An 8,400-nucleotide genomic window follows, 5' to 3' on the forward strand; every position below is an offset into this window, starting at 1 on the left:
TCCTTGTCCTACGCAGGCTGCCTATTCTGTTTTGCTGGGATTTAGATTGCGTCTGGCCAACCATTGGTACAGACAACTGTGGTACTGAAACCGTGCCACTGCAAAACAAAGCTGAGCAAATGGAAGAAGAATTAGTCAAACTGCTTAAAAAATGTTGTCATGTTTGTTAACAAGCTGCTTAACTCTGGTGCCTAACAAACACTTGGAAAAGAAGTTCTTTTAATGAAGAAGAAAAAAAAAAAAAAAGGCAATACCCAATACCCCTGCTTGCTTACAATTAAATGATGACAGCTTATAATGCATTTCTTCAAGACCTCCAGTAATATCAGGGCTCAGGAGACTTGAAATACCAAATTCATAGATTTTTAAACCAAGAAAGGACTGTTATGATCAGCTGCTCTGACCTGCTACATATCATGGGCCAGTGAATTTCAGCCAGACATTCTTGTATCAGACTCATAAATTCTGGCTGAGCTTTTAGCCTGGCATCCAATCTTGCTCTGAAGACTTTTAAGTAACAGAAGCCCCGCCGCCTGCCTCGGTCGTTCCAGTGGTTGTGTCCCTCACTGTTTTTAGAAAAATGCCCCTGATTCTGCTCAGAATTCATAGAGCTTCATTTTTCCGAAATAGGATCTCATTATGCCTTTGTCTGCCACATTAAAGAGATCTCTGCTATCAGAAATCTCCCCATAGAGACACTTAGGGCACTTAAAGACTGTGATCAAACCAAGTCATAGCCTCCTCTTGGATAAATTAATAGATGGGATTTCTTTCGTCTTATGCAATAAGATGTGATTCCCAGGCCTTGAATCACTTCTGGAGCTCTTTTCCGATCCCACATTCATTCGCCAATGTGTTTTTGACATGCAAACACCACAACAGACCTGGGCACAGCATTCCCGTAAAGGTCTCACTCAAATCATAAGCGTTAATAGCATCATTAAGTTTACTTGTTTAAAATCCTGTGCGGATTACCTTTATAGATGGCCTTAGCAACACCAACTTTATTAAAAGCCCATTTAAAAAGTCGCCTGTCTTCATGCAGACTAGTGCTGTTCATCAAATTCACAACGCTGAGCATCGCTTGACCAAACTGCAGAGCTAGCTTCGTTTCTCTAGCGAGGGCTTTTTTCGGTGCTTCATCAGCCCTCGCCTTCAGCAGAGCCTCATATTTTTTCTTTTGTCTGCAAGAAGCCACTGCTGCATATTCCTACAACGGCACCAACCCTGCCTATGCTCTATCAGAGAGGGGCGTGCGCAGAGCCCTGCTGCTCAGTTCCCTCCTGTGCCTCTTCCCCTCCTGCAGCACCAAAGCCCCCCGTTAAGCACCCGCGAGGCTGGGGGTAGTTCAGCCCTTTCAAAGGCCGTGGTGGGTCTCAGTTTGGAGTCGCTCCTCCCCAGGTAGATCACAGACAGCCTCCGTTAGAGCTTCTTCAGCCACTGCAGACAGCCTGCTTTCACACCCGAGCCCATTCCCTTTCACATGAGTGTCTACTCTGAGGGATGTACTATATGTAGGGTACAGCTGTCCCACCAGATACCAGAGGAAGCATGGCCACTGATAAAGAACCAGGAGCTGTCCTTCCTCTGCCCATCCTGGCAATGCCCATCCATTTTCCAAGCTTTCTCAGCTCCTGAGGTAGCCTAGCCGTGAAAATGCAGCCTGGAACGGCAGGATCGTGGAGGGACCAAGGTCCGTGTGTTACAGAAGAATTGACTGCGCTGCCCCAGTGCCTTCCTGATCTCTGATCTTCTCCAGCTACGCCTGGGGCTTCACACAAAACACTGTGTGCAAACTTCTCTACTGTCTCACCAGGTGCTGCAAGCCCAGGCTCTGTTCTGCACAAGAGGTGGCCTGAGCTGTGGCCGAGCTGCCCTGAGTTATTTGTGTGAGAGGGACTCCCAAAAACCTCAGCCAGAGCTAGGGCTTCATCGTCCTAGGACTCGTATAAGGAGGGTGAAGCAGTCTGTGTGCCAAGGATCTCTTCCCATACCATTTGCACCATCAAAAGCAGAAAATCACTTAGGACAGATGCGATCTTGAAAATGGCTGGGCCTCAGCTTCATACACGATCCCTGTGCTTCCTGGCACAGGACTCATACCCAAGCAACACTCATTTACTTATTTTTCTACCAAACGATGGTCTTTTTCTGAAGATATTCCCTAGGCCCAGTCAGAGATTGACACCAGTCTTGATGTCGTGGTCACACACCAAACCAAAAGTGCTTTTCCCACTGATGTTTTCCAGCTCGGTCAGTTCCCAGGCTGTCCCCACTGCCACCTCTGCCCCAACGGAGGTGGCAGCACATGCTGGAGCCTGAGTGAGCAGAGTGGGTCCACCTTCGAGTAGGAAGGCAGCCGTGACCTGCTTAGGAAAGGTGTTCCCATATGGGAATCGTTCTCCCTGTGCAGATTAAGGGGCCGATTAAGGGGCTCTTACCCCATTTATTCCGCTACTGCCTCCAGGGACATGGTGCCGACGCAGCGCAAAGCCCGTGCAGCTCTGCTTCTTGCCCTGGGGTGAGCTATGGTGAAGTCCCTGTTACATCAGAGGACCTTGAAGCTGCTGCTGCAACACCCAGGGAGGCCCGGTTTGCACAAACCACCACCGAGACGAGGGCAGCACGGGCTAAATTGAGCTGCTTTTGTGCGTGTGCCCTGACTCACGTTCTGTGCCGTGCCGCGGCACCACACCTGCCCCTTTAAGCTTAAATTATCCACCATAAAATTATTTTTCCCATGACACACGGCACAGCCTCCACGTCCTGCTAGTAGCAGCCCTCCCTTCGTTTATCCTTCCCACGTGCCCTCGTTTTGCTATGAGTCAGCCGCGCTGGCCCTCTCTTCCTATGACTTACACTTTCCTACCTCAGAGGACACGCGTGTCAGAAGACATCTACGATGGCCCCGTTTCTGGGCATCTTCTCATACAGTCGGCACCGCTCCCTTTGGGAAGCACCACCAGATAGCCACCAGGTTCAGATCAAACCCCAATTAGCCCCGGCAGTGAAAAAGGGAACGCGGAGAAGTCACCTTTGTTACAACAAAGCGCCCCGGAGCTGCATGTAATTCCAGTGAGCAGCGCGTTACCCTCACTCGGTGTACCAAAATGCGATTTATAATTATAAAAAGCGATAATCGGTCACAGCACCAGACCCACAGCTTTGAGGCAAGGTGTCCATGACAGGACTGCTTCCCTTCCCCCTAATTTACCTGCAAAGAGGGCATGCTGCCCGGCTGCTCGCTACGACCTGCTCTTTCTTGCAGGCTGCCACAGCCGGCCGGGTTTTGGGTCTAAGTGCCTGTTTTGGGGTCTGCTCTCCTCTAACTCCCCGAGGATTTTGTCATTAGCTTTCACGGAGAGCAGTACGGGGCTGGATGTGGAAAACCAATATTGACATTTCCTTGTTTAAATATCATACATCAGAGGGGGGTCACGGGAGCCAAGGCCACGAGAAAGGGTTCCCCCACAAGCTATTATTTCCTTTTAAAAAGCACCAGGGACCCAGCAGTCTCAACTGGGCCTCACACCCGCACGTCTGTCTGCTTCTCTCCGCAAGCTGGCTGGCTGGTGCCGGTGCCACTGGGCAAATACAGATGTTCAGGTCCTTTTCTTTCACCACGGGCCTCACTCACTGCTGCGCGGAGGCCTGGTGCTGAATGAATGCCTCATTTAAGCCCTCTTTCCACGGCTACGTGAGGCACGCCTCCCATAACGCGCTCACCTCGGTCTTTACTTGCAAAAACACACGGCGCTTCCCTCTCCGAGTCGAAGCAATCGGCACCCAAACTTATTTTTGGAACGAATTGAGCCAGCAGACCAGCAGCGTCTGCAGAGCCCGCGTGGCCCTCGCCTGGGAGATTAGAACCGCGGGAGGGTAATTTTGCAGTTAAATCAATAGCGGCCTCGTTCCACACGAGGCTGATTTCCCTTCCCTTCCCTCCCTGCAAAGCCAGCAGTCCTACGTGGGTCGAGGAGAAGACGGCCCATCAGGTGTCCTGCACCTGCACCCGCTCTGCCCGCCAGGGTTTGTGGCATCCTTTATCTCATCCCCACAGCCCCTAGCATGCCCTGCCTTGCCCCTAAGCTCCCCCCCAGCTCCCGTGTGCGAGTGCCTTGCTCGGAGAGCAGGAGGCTCTCGAGGTGTGATGCTGAGCCAGAAAAAAAGGGTTTTGGGGGACCGTTTGGAAAAAAAAAAAGAATCAGAGGGAGCAATGGAAGACATGCACTTTCCCCGCGAGGGAATGGCTGCAGGATTTCTCTTTTTTATCTAAACCCCCGAACGGATTTGCCCCTAAAAGAAAGATAATCCACATTATGTAGAAACAAAATTACATTCACATGAACACCCGCACACAAACACGCACTGTTCTCCTCTGACGGCAGGACACGGGCTCGGGGAGCGGTGGCTTCAAGGAGCCATGGCCAACAAGCCCTCAGATGGAGCTAGGACCTCGCCTGCCTCCGTGTGCCACCGGAGCATCTCTCCTTCTCATCCCCAATAGTAGATTTTGCAGTTTGGCTTCCCTTACTTGGGCAGGCAGGAACAATCCACCCTCTGTGCACACACGGCTCACAGCACAGTAAAACTGCTGTCAGGTAACTCAGTCCTTGCGAACCCGGAGCGATAAAATACCACGAAATTTGCCCCACGCCTCCAAGGTAGCGTGTTGGTTCCCCCACTTCTCTCTTCTCACATCCTGAGCCTTACCCTAGCCCCAAATTTCTCTCCTCTGCCACAGCTTGCCTACCTTGCAGGGTCCCCGCTGGCTGCTCGGAGCCATCAGGGTTCGCCCCTTCTGCTTTAGCAGCGCTCTCAGCTGTTTTGTTTCTGAGGCTTAGCAATCACCCCGTAAGAGCACTTCCAAGGAGATTTTAAAATGCCTTCGGGGCATCAAGGGACAGCAGCAGGAGGACTATCTGAACCACTTTGGTCTTAGACGTTTGGACTTAGATCCATCCAGGCATTAATTCAGTGAAAGCCAGACAGGATCAGGCTGAAACTGGCATTATGCACTGTTGGAAGCAAATCCAATTCACATAGTTTTAAGCACACGCAAACCATTTTCTATGGGGACCTGGAGTGCTTTACAAGAGTGCTCAAGGGACCAGGTGACTTTTAGCGTGGTGAATTTCAGCAGTGTAACCAAGGCTTAGTGCTGTGTCCACAGCCCTCCCCGAGGTAGGGATGACTGCAAAGGCCAAGCCACGAAGTTGGAAACGGGTTTATTTTTTTTTTCCTTTTCCACTGCCACTGTCCTTTTTTCTGCCTCTCGTTGCATATCCCGCTTCCAGGGAAAAGCGCAGTATCGTATCACTGTGACACAAACCCTTGTTTTTCTCTCTCCAAAGACGCTGCAGGTACCTGGCAAGAGAGCAGCCCTGTGCAGAACTGACAGGGAGGTGAGGACACCCCAGGGCCATCCTTTGGCTACCGCTCCCCACCTTGCTCCAAGGTGTTGCTCCTAGCTCCAGCCCGTGAACAGGGAGGCCCAGGGCTACAAAGAGCAGTGGTGTCTAACACCTGTGTGACACCTCGCCTGTCACGGGCCTACACCACCCTTGTGGGACATGGCAGCTCTACACAAACCCCATCAGGCCCTCGGTAAACACGTTCCCACATGGCTTGCCACGAACATCCCCCCAAATAGGGAAGAACCTTGCCTCAAACCAACCCCAAACAGTTGCAGACACACATGTATTGACAAGAATCACCCCGACACCTTCACGCTCTTTCTGAATGCCACGTGTGTGCCCTTTTGCCCTCCCACCCCCAGCAGCCCGAGGCTCAGCCCCGTGCCATCAGCACCCCCGGTCCCCATGCTCCGGCCGGGGCCTGTCCCCGTCTCCCATCCCCTGCACAGCTCTGACACCAGCCACGTCTGCAGCACCAGAGCAACCGCTCGAGGTGCAGCAAGGGCACATGAGTCACTTTCCTCCTCGCCAGCACTGTCTGCTCCGCTCTGCTCTGCCGGGGATGACACAGTGCTCGCACTCACTGCTCCGAAGCAGCTCTCCAAGACACGGTGCAGGTTACGAGTTCCTGCCTCCCTCCGGCTTTTGAGCTTCAGGAGCAGTGTTTTGTGCTCAGAGGGCCTCGCCGTCTGCTCAGCAGCATGGACTGCCAGCTTGGTGCTCCCCCCTTGGCTCCCCTCAGCCCCCCGGTGTGTTAAACCTTCCTGGGGGGCTGAGGGAGCGAGGCAGCAGCGCTGGGGCTGGCAATCACCCCCGGGGGCTGGTAACAAGTGTGAAAGCAGCCGGCCTGCGAGGTGACACTGGCACAAGGTGACACTGGCACGAGGTGACACTGGCACGGTGCTCCTGGGGCCACCCAGTGCGTCCCGCCTGCTGCTGCCACCCCGACCCCGGCCCCTGTGGTGGGGACATCCCGCGATGTCCTGCCTGGCCAAGGGCAGGGGGGGCGAGGGCTGCATCCAAGCTATTTCTTTTGCTCGTCCCTTGGCCGTAAGTTCCCCCATCCCTCTTTGTTTTATAGCCGCTCAAGTTTACTTGCAGAATTAAGACAGATTTGGGGGGGGGAAGGGGAGGAAGGGGGTAGGAAGCCTTTGTTCTCCGGAGTGCGCTTGTCTTACTTTTGCATCATGTGGCCTGAGCAGCCCCCCCACCCCGCCCCGGCCGTATTTACTCTATCTCGAGTGAGTCCTTTGAAGGAGAGGGCAGAGCCGTCGTTAACCCCCTGCGCGCCTCGCCGGGCCCTCGGCCTCCGGAGCCGGCCCCCGGTGGCGGCGGGGACGAGGGCCGGGGCCCCCGGGGTCGCCTCGGTGGCCGGGGTCGCCCCCCTCTTCCCTCCCCTCCCGTCCCACGCAGCCACGCGTGGACGCGGCCGGCCCACGGCAGCCGCGGGGATCCCCGAGGCCGGGCTGCTGCCGGCGATGCCTCCAAACTCGAAACAGCTGCCGGGCTGCGCTTTGGCCTGCCTGCTAAAAATCCGCCGATCTCCTTTTAATCTGTTTCATATTCGCAAATTAAGCACTTAGCCTAGGTAATAAATCACGCGGCAGTTTACGAGGCGAGCAGGAGACAAACAAGTGGAAAGGGAAAACAACCGCCTCGGAGCGCAGCACGCGAGGATGCGACCGCCGAGACGAAGACGCGCTCGGGAGCCTTGCCCCAGCCCCCCCGGGAGCCGGCAGCCCCCCGGAGGCAACCCGGGCTCCCTCCTTTGTCTGTCTGTCCGGCCGGCACCTGGCAGAGCCGGCAAATAACGAGGCAGGATGATGGTAGCAGCCTCGCCTCGCACACCCACGCCGGCCGGCCGGGCGGTGGGAGGGATGCTGGAGCACAGAAGTGCGGGGGGGGGCATCCCGCAGGGGCTGCTCCCCGCGGGCACGCAGCCGGGGCCGGGCAGAGGAGCCCCCCGGGGCTCCGCAAAACACGCGTGGGGCCGCTCCGCCCCGCTGCTGCCGGCCCCGGGGGGCACGGAGCAAGGGCCCCTCTGGCGGAGGGGGGCACCCCCGGGATGCCGAGGGAGCGAGGGCCCGACCCCTGCGGCCGGGGAAGGGGCCGACACGCTGGGGGAGCCCCCCTAAAAGCCAGCCGGGAGCTGCCGGAGGGGGTCGGAGCGGTGCCACCCGCGGCGACAGCGCGGGACTCCCCGGGGGATTCTGGCCGGGGGGAGCAGGAGAAGGCTCCAGACAAAAGAGCCGGCGCTGAGAGCCCTCCTGGCAAAGCCGCAGCCCGCCCCGAGTGCTCCGGCACGGACTTTTCTCCCCCCGCGGGGCTCCGCGCCGAGCCGAGCCGTGCCGAGCCGCCTGCGGGCGGGGAGCGGGGGGAGGAAACCAGGGGCGCGGGGGGGTCGTCAGCAGCCCCGGGGAGAGCCGAGGGTGAGGGTGAACGAGGGGAAGTCCCGCGGAAGGGAGCGCCACCGACCTGCCGCCGCGTCCACCCGCCGCGAGGTGCCGAGCCGCCGGTGCGGGGAGGCGCCGCCGGAGCCCTAGCTCAGAGCTCCCCCGAGCCCGGGCTCCGCTCCCCGCATCGCCCGCCAGCAACAAAGGCAGCGACCGGCGGCTTCTCCACTCGCCTCCCGGATCGGAGATGCCCCGCGCCCCGCTCCGCCGCCTCGCCCCCCACCCCCCCACCCTCCCCCCGCCTCTCTCTCGCTTCGTCTCCGCTCCGCCGACGGCTCCGGGCAGCTCTCCCCCAACCCCCCCCCCCCCCCCCATTCCCCCTTTCCCCGCCCGCCCTTCCCCAATTTTCCATTTTCAGGGACTTTGGCTCGCCGCCAGAAAATGTCAGGAGGGGATGAAACTTGACACAGGGAGCTCAACCCGGAGCGGTTTCCTCCTCCTCCCCCCCCCCACCCTTCCCCTCCCCAATTTCCCCCCCTAACCTCTCCCCCCCCGCCCCCGTCCCCAGCCCCCGAGTTAACTTTGAGACA

General features: G+C 57.1%; 1 protein-coding gene across 1 annotated transcript in view; it reads right to left on the bottom strand.

The window, feature by feature from the left end:
* Positions 1-8,027, bottom strand: part of BCOR (BCL6 corepressor) — a 73,134-nt gene extending 65,107 nt beyond the window's left edge. Inside the window, exon 1 of the mRNA XM_082770808.1 lies at positions 7,893-8,027. The gene's annotated coding sequence lies outside the window, so the exon portion shown is untranslated. The remainder of the gene's footprint in view (positions 1-7,892) is intronic.
* Positions 8,028-8,400: the final 373 nt, after the last annotated feature.

The sequence above is a fragment of the Aythya marila genome (assembly GCF_965140915.1).
Source record: "Aythya marila genome assembly, chromosome: 1".
NCBI lineage: Eukaryota > Metazoa > Chordata > Aves > Anseriformes > Anatidae > Aythya > Aythya marila.